Source organism: Osmerus eperlanus, chromosome 1 (genome assembly GCF_963692335.1).
Source record: "Osmerus eperlanus chromosome 1, fOsmEpe2.1, whole genome shotgun sequence".
In the NCBI taxonomy this organism is placed as follows: Eukaryota; Metazoa; Chordata; class Actinopteri; order Osmeriformes; family Osmeridae; genus Osmerus; species Osmerus eperlanus.
The window spans coordinates 6,559,304-6,572,161 of record NC_085018.1 but is presented as its reverse complement, the minus strand read 5'-3'; the positions used below and the strand labels follow the sequence as shown (position 1 = coordinate 6,572,161).

At 40.5% G+C, this 12,858-nt stretch overlaps 1 protein-coding gene and 1 long non-coding RNA gene across 2 annotated transcripts in view; both read right to left on the bottom strand.

Annotated features, from left to right (window-relative positions):
* The window catches only part of LOC134017173 (protein phosphatase 1 regulatory subunit 15B), a 598,478-nt gene that overhangs the window by 493,720 nt on the left and 91,900 nt on the right, over positions 1 to 12,858 (bottom strand). The window lies entirely within an intron of this gene.
* Positions 5,251 to 6,201, bottom strand: LOC134016532 (uncharacterized). The gene is made up of 3 exons (XR_009929555.1): positions 5,999 to 6,201; positions 5,458 to 5,552; positions 5,251 to 5,350 (listed from the first exon to the last, which is right to left on the bottom strand). It is a non-coding gene; the product is annotated as an uncharacterized LOC134016532 (long non-coding RNA).

Below are 12,858 nucleotides of genomic sequence, written 5' to 3'. Positions count from 1 at the left end.
GATCAGAACTGTGGACTGACCGGTTTACCTGCAATGCTAGTTTACACATAATCCAAGATGACCAATTTGTAGCTGGCTAGGGATCACCAGGTGTGTCACCATTCTGAGGGAATAATTGAGGCCAGATATGGCTGTAACATCACCATACAGAGGGACCTCAGGTCCTCCAATAAAAAAGGTAATGTCATGTGATTTTCTGGTGCTCAGTTGTGTCCTGAACTATAATTGCAGATGAAACAGTGAAGCAATGAACATGTGATTCTGAAAATGTGAAGTTATTTTGTTTGCTCTTAACCAAATGTGTGTTTGTGATGGTATAACCAATAAATTGTAACATTTCAGTCATTGTATTTAACCTAAGACAATGCCATGCATTTGAAGTTTGATTTACACCACACCAAGTTGTAAAATAAATTTGCTAATTATGTTTAAAGGGGTGATTGACTGGGGTTTTATGGTATTTCACACTTTTCCTTAACCCTTGTGCTGCCTTCGGGTCACATGACCCAAAGGTTCATAACGAACCACCGTTGTGTTTACCCAATTTTACCCAATACAAAAACAAATAACAATTATTTTCTTTTAACCATTGCAATGTGGGGGGTCTGAGACAGCCCGACAGTTAAAAGAAAATGCTTCACTTTGTTTTTGTAGGAGGTAAATTTGTCGCAATACGACGGTGGGTCACAATGACTGATGGGTCAGAATGACCCGAAGATAACACAAGGGTTAAGGTCTCCGAATAGGGTATGTAACATTGGTTGGGCTGAAAATGGCCCGGGTGGTGTTCGATGCTTCCAGTGAATTTGTCCAGGGAAAAAACGCTAGTTTTTCTCCTTTTATGGTATGCTCATGAATATATAGATGAGCTGCGCGCTGATTGGTTGGTCTACAACGAGTGAAGCTGCGGAGCAAAGACGCAACACGGCCAACAGCACTCACTGAAACATCGAAGGTGGAAACTTGAAATAAAAACCAGAGCATGTTTAAGGATATTAGACATTCTCTGTAAAAACGTACAAATAAATCGAGAGCTCCGGACGTCACGTGACTTTACTGTTTACTTCCCCATTTTGGCAGGAAAGTAGTGGCAAAAATGAACGGCGCCAGCACGGATTTCAACCTGTCCGAGTTCACTGCGCACTTTAATTCAAAAGACATAGGCAGCTATAGAGCAAAACTTGATCGATTAAACATTAGTGATCCATATAATGCTCCCGGAGTTATTTTTACGACCTTTACGAGTGAAACGGAAGGCTTCCCTGACCTTCTGTATCCAGATATTTAAAACTCTTATCAACTTTCATTCGTCCTACTCTGGACCCAGCTAACACAGTTACGTTGCCCTTACGTAACTAGGACGTAATTTGATGACCAAACCAGAGCCTGTTTAAAGATCCTGTAAAGTGGAATTAAAAACGAGTTTCAAGTTCACCACCTTATATTCACTCTCCTTATATTATTTGTCCCTTGGCGACCTGAGATGAACCCCGTCTGATCTGGTTTTACTAATTTCCTAACGTATTTTTGTATTCTAGTTGCTAAAATAGATGTTAATATTGTATAATCCACACACAGGAGGCTAATAGGACGATAACTGGAACACTGCAATGGATCTTTTCCTTCCTTATGCAGGACTGTGATGATAGCCTCAGACCATGACTCTGGAGGGTTCCCTGAATCCAGTGGCGGTTCTACATTGAATTACACCCAGGGCGAGACGCCCTTCGCGCCCCCCCCCCCCCCCCCCCCCATTGAAATCAAAAGACCTATTATGGTAAAACCGATTATGTTCTATACAGCTAAAACAGCCTGGGGTCAAATTGACACCAAACATAATAGGAGGGTTAAATAAACATGCCCTTACACGCTAAATGTCTGTTATTACATGCTATATTAATATAACTTTTAGGGAGAAACACTTTTACTTATGACGTTAAACTATACTTTGTCACGAAATATAGTTGAAGCAAATAGCAAATGTTCGTCTTTGAAACTACCTACAGATTTGAAAATTCCGTTGGCTAATTACAGGGCCTAACCTAAATAATGAAAATAAATAATAACTGAACTTGTAACGGTTTTGTTGCAAACTATAATGGTGAAATGTTATCTCGTGTTTGTTGAGTTAAAACCGAAATATTGTTGTTGCATAGCAAGCATCATAGCAAAAAGGCTAACAAACGTAAGAGTTAGCCTATACCCATTTTTTTTCAATTCGAAATTTCACACAATTAAAAAAAACAAAAATGTGCAGGAACTTTAGGCCTATATTTATAATATTATGAATTGTCCGTTCCATTTGGGAGACCCAGTCAGATGAGCTGTCTGTCCCTCTCCCCTTTTTTCACACTGCTTCTGTACACGGCACCTTCTCAGCAAGCAGGAGTGCCTGCAGCTGCCTGAAGGGGGCGCCAATTTGCCAATTCCCCACACAGTGAAATGATAGAAAAGAGAAAACCGCTTCGCGGGCAGAGATTTTTATTTATTTATTTTATGCTCGTGCGCCCCCCACGTGACATGAAAAAATGCCGCCCCGGGCGGCTGCCCGGTCCGCCCGTGCCTAAAACCGCCCCTGCCTGAATCTAAAGATCCTGTAAAGTGGAATTAAAAACGAGTTTCAAGTTCACCACACCACAGAATAATATGTTATTAACTACCCATCCAAATTCGAATGAAAAAACACACCGACAAGTATGTTAAATTAGGCTTTGAAATCGTAAGAAAATCAGCAGTCTTCTCTGTTCGAGACTGGGGGGGCGTGTCGCCTGAAGGACCTGAAGCTCGGCCCCCTCGCTGGAAGGCGCCGCCTCTCTCAAGTAAGCTGCCTACGACCCAGATAATGGACGCTACGTCAAGCCGAACAAAACAGTATAGAATTAGAATGTATTTGTTCAATGAGTGAAACATACAGATGCATTGAAATATTCCCCTGAGCTGTAACACAGGAGTAAACATATACAGCAGAGACAGCAGACAGTGAGCTCTCCAACTACTTCTGGCACATTAGCTACCATTTCACCAAAATACCATCATTCTACACCGAGTAGCCTAATATCAAGTTAGCGGTTTGCACTAACTCATAGCAGAGATACCTCTGGAAAAGTTATCTAGTATAATTATAACAAGCACACAGAACTGAGTGATGAACTGCTGGCGGCGGTGGATGGTCCAGGTGCGACCGGAGGATGAACGGCCCAGGGGGCGATGCTCGGTACGGCTCCGCGCTGCAAGACAAGCCGTGTGTTGGTGAACCCCGTCTGTCTCTTGTCCATGTTAAAACTGTCCGCCGTGAAATGGTCAGTGGGCAGAGGCGGCTGTTGGAGTTTATCCGAAGCTTTCCATGAGCATGGCTCTTCACAAAATCTATCCACCTATTTTTCCTTTCATTATCAACAGGGAACTTAAATGGCGTTGCAGCGCAGCTGGAGTTCTTGCATCCAGGGAAGATGCAGTTGCGGGTGGTGGGAGACATCCTGAAGCTAGCTAGCTAGCTGATGTAACCGAGGTCAAATCAGTTTCATACTGGAGATTCAACAGACATTCATATTCGTATTTTTATTGATTTATTGGCTATGGGTTAATCAATAATCGTCTTTATCACCAAACCAAACATTGGACAACTTGTTCAGATAGTATTAGAAGAATGTGAAACAAGTTTGAAGTTTCTGTGGTCATTTTTGACAAAGATATTGATGAAATACTGGAAAATTTGTTTTTATTGATTTATTGGCTATGGCCCTGGTTAATCAATAATCATCTTTATCACCAAACCAAAGCTTGGACAACTTGTGCAGATAGTAGAAGAATGTGAAACAAGTTTGAAGTTTCTGTGGTCATTTTTGACAAAGATATTGATGAAATAGCCTACTGGATAATGTGTTTTTATTGATTTATTGGCTATGGGTTAATCAATAATCAACATTATCACCAAACCAAAGGTTGGACAAATTGGTCAGTCCGTAGTAGTAGAATGTGCAACAAGTTTGAAGTTTGTATGGTCGATTTTGACAAAGATATTGAAGAAACATTCGGACTGTCTACTCTTTTACCCCGGTCCCTAAATATGACGCGGAGCCTGAACGGAGGTACGAATATGAATGTCTGTTGAATCTCGAATATGAAACTGATTTCACCTCGGTGCTGATGTAAGCTACAATAACAGTACAGCAGGAGGAGCCATTCAGTGATCTGACGTAGATGGGCCGAAATGACGTAGATAGGGGATTTTTTGGCTCCGCCCATTAAAACCTGATCTGAAAACGGAAGAGAAACTGTTCTTAGGTCTAACTCCACATTTCAGTGCGACAAAGTTTTAGCGCTTTGCACATGCTTTCAGGAACTAATTTCACACGTATATAATGTACTTAGAAGCAAAACATGGAATTTACTTTACAGTATCTTTAAGGATTTGGTTTGTTATCAATGTCAGAGATGTCGTTATGCCACTGCATACTTCTATTCTCAAAAAAAAAAGAAAAACATAATTATTCATAAGTATGCAGTGGCATAACGACATCTCTGACATTGATAACAAACCAAACCGTTAAAAATCGGTTGCAAATTGAGCAAGTTATGGTCATTTAAAAAGTACATGTAGCACCAACACAATGTTATGGGTGAGCGAGTTGACTGTAGCAAGATGGCTGCCATGTGTGGACGTTCGACTCCGTTGTCCGGCAACGCGGACGAGACATCTACTCTTTATATATATCTATGGTACATCCCAGCTAACACAGTTACGTCGCCCTTACGTAACTAGGACGTAATTTGATGACCAAACTTTCGTCGCCACAACGTAATTGCATTACGTCGTGGCAACCAGAAAAGTGAAAGTCGTGGATTCGTAACGACAACGTAATTTGGTTACGTTGTCAGATGGTCGTTGCAACGTCGTGACAACGTAATGTCTTCATAGTTGTCAGTTGGTCATCATCAGGTAATTGAAAACCTAGCCTATTCTAGGGCGGACTTGCATTAGCTGCTAGCAGTCCTCATTTGCCCAAAACTATCCCGGCAGATATAGTTAGCCCCTAGCAGTTTTTAAGCAAAACCAATATTTTGCATGGTGCACAGCTAGACATAAATGATAACTGTAGTGTACCTTCAACAGCAGTCGGCCTAGATAGGAATGTTTGGAATTACAACTAACTGTGGTATTACAGAGAGAGTCGTTAATTATTTTGAGCTCCTACATACAAACACACAACATTAACGCTATGTTGTAATTGTAAATGAGACATGGACGTACCAAGTTATATGCAAGAACTTTATTTAAAAAGAAAACAAGTCTAAAAGAAGGCCGTGGTTCCAGCAGCTATACTCCTCCAACTGAAGAGACCAGTTGCGCCTATCAACAAAACAATGCACAAACAGAAAAGGTGAGTGTCAAGTCCATCCCATTTTACCTGTCTAGCTTTGAATCTAACAATATAACTTCCCATTGTTATTTATTACCTTAATGGTCTGTGCTGGAGCATGCTTCAGAGTCTCCCCTATCAGCATTTCAACCTCCTTCTCTCCCAGCCCTGCCTTCCATTTCATAACTGCTTCTGCAATTGGACAGACAACACAAACATATACATTCAGTGTTAAGTGAGATCATCAACATTTTAAGACATTTTATGTGATTCTTTCACAGAAAGAAGTGCTCAGACTCAACGTTTAATTGTTGTGCACACAGTTGTGCCAATGAAGGGCAACTTCTCCCTTTTCCCCTTGAAGCTGTAGCAACTCCAAACAGCATTTGTTGCCACCGCATCACTCTCCTGACGCACTCTCCAGGAGTGGCCCCACCAGTGAGGCTGAGATGGTGAATCTGTTGAAAATAACCAGGCCTTGAAGGTAACCACATTCAACTTGCAATTTTTCATTTCAACAGTACATAATTCTTAGTCTTAAACTGTTTAATTTATGTTGGCAGTTAATATACCAAATTAGGTAGGTTATAAATTACAGGACAGTTCAACTTGAATTAAGCATTATACTAGCGACCTACCACTCTCTTTCTGAACTCGGTCATCTTGAGGCGCTCCTCAAGATCCTGAAGTTCTTTTAGGCATTGTACCGCAACAAAGTTGAGTGCAGGCTCCTCACTTTGTCTTCCCTGGCTTCTGCGCAACAGAAGGAGTATCTCCCTCTGGCTTGCTTCAATTGTCTCCACCTTTTGAAGGAGAACTTGTAGTGTATCTGTAATTAAGAATCACCTTCCATTACCACCGCGGTCACAGTGTCTGCAAAAATGCTAGCGATTATTAGGCTACTTTAGGCTATATGGTAGATTAAGTTTAAATATGATGTATAAAAAGGCATACCTTGCAGTTTTCTTGGCTCCCAAGCTGTTGCTGGCCAAGAGGGTCTCTTGTCTAAATTGGAAACATAGCAATATCGTGATTATATGAAAGTTTTCTTAGGAAATGTTCAAAAATCAATTAATGTAAAATGGTCAGTTTACCTTCGACAAAATGCTGGGTCAGAGTCATGGAGTGCTGGGATTCTGGTAGTTCATCTGCAAGCAAAATACATATACAAAATACATGAAAAACGATTTTGCAATGGTAGTTACATTATTAATTTAGATTATTTACCATCCGTTCCATCTGTTGCCAGATGGAACGGGTCAGATGCCAGGGTCGGAGGTGGAGGGTTTGGGAATGGATCTGAGAATGTGGACATAGATGGGAAATACATTTGAGAATGTGTAGAATTATCGAATCAACAGTATTTTCCATGTTGTAGATTTGTAATTGATTACTGTGAAATATTTCTGTCAAGTACTGTGTATCTTGAGTGACTTGGTTGTTTTTTTGCCGTACTTTTTGCTTTCTTTGGCCGGGGAGGGGTTGGAAGTTTAGCTGGAATCAGATTTGAAAGTTTGTCACAATGTAAAGTTTAAAGATATGCAGTTTTCTATTAAACTGATGGACTATCATAATGGCTAGTAAATAATAACTTTTTCATAGACAACAAATAATAAACAAAGACAGGCGAATGAAAAAGTGAGGACTTTACCTATATCTATCTTCTTTTTTAAAGAGTCCGTAGTTGCTTTGGCTCGTGGAAATGGTCCATCTTAAGAGCATGCACATTATTAAGTTATTGCATTTAGCCATATTTCAATGGTCTATTACTCTATTGAATGAGTATACATTGTATACCTACTTCGACGTTTTGTCTTTTTCATCGGCTCAACTTCCCATGATGAACCCTCATCTAAATAGGTCACATAACACACAGTCTTTGTTTTCCATGATCTCACTCTAAATCCTTTTTTCTGTTTCGTTTCAGCAGCAGACAAATGAGTACCACACCAAATATGTTTTTGGTAAGTCCTTACCTTCACTGCTGTCTCCAAATTTGTTAGGTCTTTTCTTTTTTCTAGGTTGGTCCTCCTCCGTTTCGACGGCAGACTTGTCCTCAGCTGTCTTGCTCCATCTGAGTGCTCTCTCAAAATCACCTTAAGTATCAAATAGTAACAGTTAAGTAAAATCAAATAGCTACAGTTAGAGTTAAACAATGAATACATTTTTGTACAAAGCTAATATCGATTTCAACTGACCAGTTGCTGCAAAGATCCGGACTCTTCTGCTGATCCACAGCTCCTCATCCAGGATCTCCTGTTGTTTTGCCCTTTTGGTCTGGTTGGATGGTGGCCAGTAGCTGTATTGTTGCTGAAATGCATAAAACACCATTGTAATTACTGTTTAATATACATATAAAATGTTACGTGCATACATTTTACAATTAATTATCCAAGATCTCCTTGTCAACAATTATCAAGAAGTAATGTATGCCCTTGAAAAGTTTAGCAACCAATCAGAATCGAGTATTCAACAACGCCACGGTATAAATAGTTAACAAGGGTTGTTAGAATATGACATTTACCTCATTTTCTTCATAGGTCCAACACTGGGCCACTATTCCCACCAGGTTTTCCTCAAGGAATTCTACAATGTAGTACATTCTGTTGAAAATAGTAAGACAAACAGTTACTTAAAACATTACCCTTTCCATAGTAAATAATATACTATGCGAGTATACTTCCACAACATGTATACATACTCATAGTTTGTGTAAGATTTTCATGAAGATCGTTTTATCCCCCATTTGTGTCTTCATGGCGATATTATTTATTGTTTCGCAGGGAATCCATCTCATTGTTGTGGTTGTGTTCTTGTATTGAAACACTCCAATGATGGATGAGTTACAAGGCTCCAAAAACAGTGGTTGCGGATTACTATATACACGGCACAGGTGGCACCCATTTTTTTTCTGTCTCATCAATGACATCGCAGCCTTCCTCACTATCCAGCACGAACGCTCTGTCCTTTGGGCTATTTGTCATTTTCTGTTTTTGCACTTGCAGGGGTTCTTCTTTTCTCTCCTCGATCCTCTTCACCACCTGGGAAAGGGGGCATCTTCCATTCCTCACCATCCTCTTCATGGTATGCAAGAAACTTTCAAATTTAAAGGCACTGCAGTTGTCCAACCCATCAAACAAAACGGCATCTGCAGTTATGTGGAGCATTGTGTGCGTATTGTACACAAGAAACGTCTTGCCATAAAGCTCCCGTCCTCTCACAACAAAGTACTGCAGTAGTTGTTGAGCGTATTGTGAATACTGCTTGAGAGTCGTAGAGCTCACTAAAATGCACATCGCCACACTGAAGGACAAGAAGTGGAGGTACAGGTCATCCCTCAGGATTCCCCTCAACACCACCTTACTGGTGTACAGCATAAACTGTCGGAATTCCGTGGCTTTCCACCTTTCCAGCTCTTCAAGACCTCGTGGTTTGCGGGAGAAGATGGAGGGAATTTCAGGTTTAAGGTGAAGAAGCCTGCTGCTCACCTCCTGTATTTGTGTCACAGACATTCTACAACCTTTCTCTCCTCTGCTCCAGATGAGGAGAAGCTTTTTCATGACACCCAAGCATGCCTGATGCATGTAGTCAATGGGGAAAGCTTTTACCATGTCGATAGGCAAGTTGAGCAGGGGAGTGTTGCCATGATGGTGCTCTTCTTGGGTTTGATGTCTGAATGCTTCGTCTGTTCGCAGGGTGAGTTCTTCTGTTTCCTGATATGTAACTCTGTTAAACCACTGTCCTTTCTGAGTGCATTTATCACAGCCGTAATAACCTGAGCACAGCTTTGTGTTACGGACCAAGGCTTTTGCTGGAGCATCGCACACAATGCAAAGAACATTAACTTTAAATGTTTTCTCTCTGTGTTGCAGGCCACTAGATAGTAGATCATTGAGGTCTGCCACCATGTCATCTAAAAAATGCAGGTCGGTTGGCCGCTTGTTTCCGCACGTCAGTGTGATTGGGAAAACAGTGATGGGCTTGAGGTGAACAGCACATAGGACAGGCCACATAGCTTTCCCTGAGCTCTTGAACAGCGGCAATCCATCAATGTTGAAGGACAGATTAACTGTGTCGCAGTCAGACAGCTGTTCAAATGGGTATTTCTTCAGGGTGTCTAGCAATGTATCACGCAATGGATAATTCAGATACTCCATTCCAGACTTCTGTGTTGTATTTACCTGCCTTGGTGTTTTTAGCAGGGTACGAGCGGAGGATGAGAGATCCGAGTGGCCATGATTCTGAAGAATCTTCAACAACTGATCAACGGCATTGTTCTTCACCTGACAGTGAGTGGCCCAGGTTGCCAGATCTGATGCAAGTGATGTACTTTCTATGTTGTTTTCTTGGTAGGATTCCTCATCATTACTTTCCCCAAGGTCAGTGGGTACCTCCCCATCATCCTCAAACGCTACCTCCCTGTCGTCTTCATAGGCTACTCCCCTATCATCCTCCAAGGCTACCTCCATGTCATCCTGCAAGTACTCCTCCAACTCTAATGATGCTGTAATCATGGACTGTGGGGATGACATGTTTTCAGTGTCGTCCACGTGGTTGTCCATGTGGCTGTCATCAATCAGATGCTCTGTGTCTATCTTTTTGAGCACACGTTTAGCTGATCTCCAGGATCGGAGGTATTGCCTTGATCTTTCTTGCTTCCCATAACTCATTCTGTTGAGAAATGTATTTAACAACAATTGTTGTGTTTTAGATTGTATCACACTTTGGGCCGCAAAGATTAACTTCTTATTTCACTGGTTGCGCAATAAATGGAAACATAAATGTACATGAAACAAAATAGCTGGCTTGCAGTGTCATGAGACCTAAAGTAGCAAGCAAGCTTGTTCAGGGAAATGTAATTGTTGCTTGGCAACAGTACAGTTGGGAAACTATGTGTTGGCAGAGACAAATAATTTATTAAATATGCAGTAAATCATTTACAATTATAATTTACAATTATTTACGGCACTCTTTAAAGAAGTTCCGGACACTTGGCGTCAAACAAGTTGAGGAACGAACTTGAATGAGGGGAATCATCCACAACACTCGGGAGAGGTAAGTTGTTTCATACAAAAGGATATGCTTGGTGTAGATTAATGGTGCCATTGTCACATAAATATTCGTTGATCAGGTATCATGATGTCGTGTATTTGAAGGTTACCGCCAGTAACGTAAGGCTGATCAGTACGTTAGCTCTAACGTTGACACCCAGCTCGCTAGCTCTAGCTTGTTCATTCGCTCGCGCAATTGCGTTTAGCCGTTAGCTCCGAGGTATAACTGTCACATTAGCATAGGGAACCTGACCTTACCAAATGGTTATAGTAAGAAAAATCCGATTAATAACTAAATCTTTCACATCCCCATCAACGCGTAAATACTTTACATTTACATGTACAACTACATACACCAGTGTAGTCTCACCTGATTGTTGGTCTTGGTCAGCTACTGTACCGTACCGTACAAACCTAGCTCTAGCTACTGTAGCTCTAACTGTAGCTACTGTAGCTATCTATCTCTAACGCTAAAACTAATTTAACTACAATATACAGCAACATATCTACAATAAATTACACTAAAAACACTAATCGAAAACGAAGGATTAAACTACATATAATATTAAACTATTCTTACGCTAAAAAATACAAAAAGCTAATCTATACACTCTAACGCTAATAACAACTATCAAAAACGATTAGGCTACTCTATATGAAAGATTAAATAACGACTGTAATAAAACTTATATAAATACTAGCTAAACTCTAACTCTTTATCTCTAGGTCTATACTGTACGTCTTGTTTCTCTGTAATCCACCAACAACTGCGAAGAATAACGTTAGCAGAATTTGAATGTTGCTGAACCATCCACGAGACGTTCCGACCATAGGCAGGTGCCGACCCGCAAACTCAGTCTCTGGCTCTATTCAGCCAGCTTGATGTATTGCGCTTCTGTACCCAATGTAAATACAGACTTTTGTCCCATACGTGTTGTATAATCCAGTACTGTGTTAGTAGTACTGGGAACATGTTACAAACTTGTACAAGTATGTTTTCCACTCATGGACTGTTGATGTAACTGACATGCATTCTGTCAAAGTAACTTTGTGACCAATCATCTTTAATATATAGATGTTGATCTACTTGATACTACTGTAAAACGAATATTACCCTCATAGAACGTATCTTTGTCTCCAGTTTCAATTTCCCCGGTGTCCACATTTCTGAAGACGTCTCCTGGTCCCTTAAACCTCAGTGCAAGAAAGGTGAAACATTGGTAATGAAATGTGTTACACTTCAGTAGTTGTCTTAACTAAGACATTTATATTATAACATTACCCAAGATATATATATTATAACATTACTTCCCATCATATGGCAATAGGATCACTAAGGAAGAGCTGCATCTCCTGAAATGTAACTCCAAGAACACTCACCTCTTGAGGCCATTTACCACTTTCAAAAAGTATACATTTGCATCTTTTCAGTCAACTGGTCGTAATATTACGACCAGTTGACTGAATAGCTCTGTCTTGTGACTCCACTAATCAGCTAATACCAATCACCTGTGTAAGAGTCTGAGTGGCGTGTCTGTGTGGTTGTCATGGATTGATTGCAAAACCGATTTTACCTTGTCATAGTTGAAAAATGACAGTTTGGTGTGTAAAATATACATACAGTGAACCTCAAAGTCCATTGAAACCTCTTTCCTATCAAAATTTCACTTTTTGAAACTGCAACTTGCAAACGCTAGCCTAGCTTTTGAAACAACTTTTTTATTCACCCGCAAAATTTACATTCACCGCTAATGTTAAGCAGGATTTGCTATGAAGCTGTTGCTGAAAAGAGGTGCTGTTCCGACCTTATGTTCATCACAACTGCAAGCTGTATGATGTTGTCGCTAACAGTTATTAGCAATGCTAACGTATCCTGCCTGTATCTAGCATCGGTAGAATGTGTGATGATTTAGTTTATTGGCAATGGTGCTAACGTTATTTCTTGTTCCTGACTGTTTTATTCAAATAAATAACCCGTGTTGTCATGTAAATCTACAATTCAAGATGCATGTTTGTCCAGATCTATTTTTCAGCAAGATAGCAAGAGCTAACTGAAGCTGAGTTTAACCCTTGTGTTATCTTCGGGTCATTCTGACCCATCAGTCATTGTGACCCACCGTCGTATTGTGACAAATTTACCTCATACAAAAACAAAGTGAAGCATTTTCTTTTAACTGTCGGGCTGTCTCAGACCCCCCACATTGGAATGGTTAAAAGAAAATTATTTGTATTTGTTTTTGTATTGGGTAAAATTGGGTAAACACAACGATGGTTCGTTATGAACCTTTGGGTCATGTGACCCGAAGGCAGCACGAGGGTTAATCACGATAGTTTGTTTGCTAAGCTGTAGCTAGTGCTAAGTCGATCCTGTTTGCTTGCACAGGGATCTTCTACGCTAGAGCTACGGTATAAACATCAGCCATGCCCGTCGAGTCAATGTTAGCTAG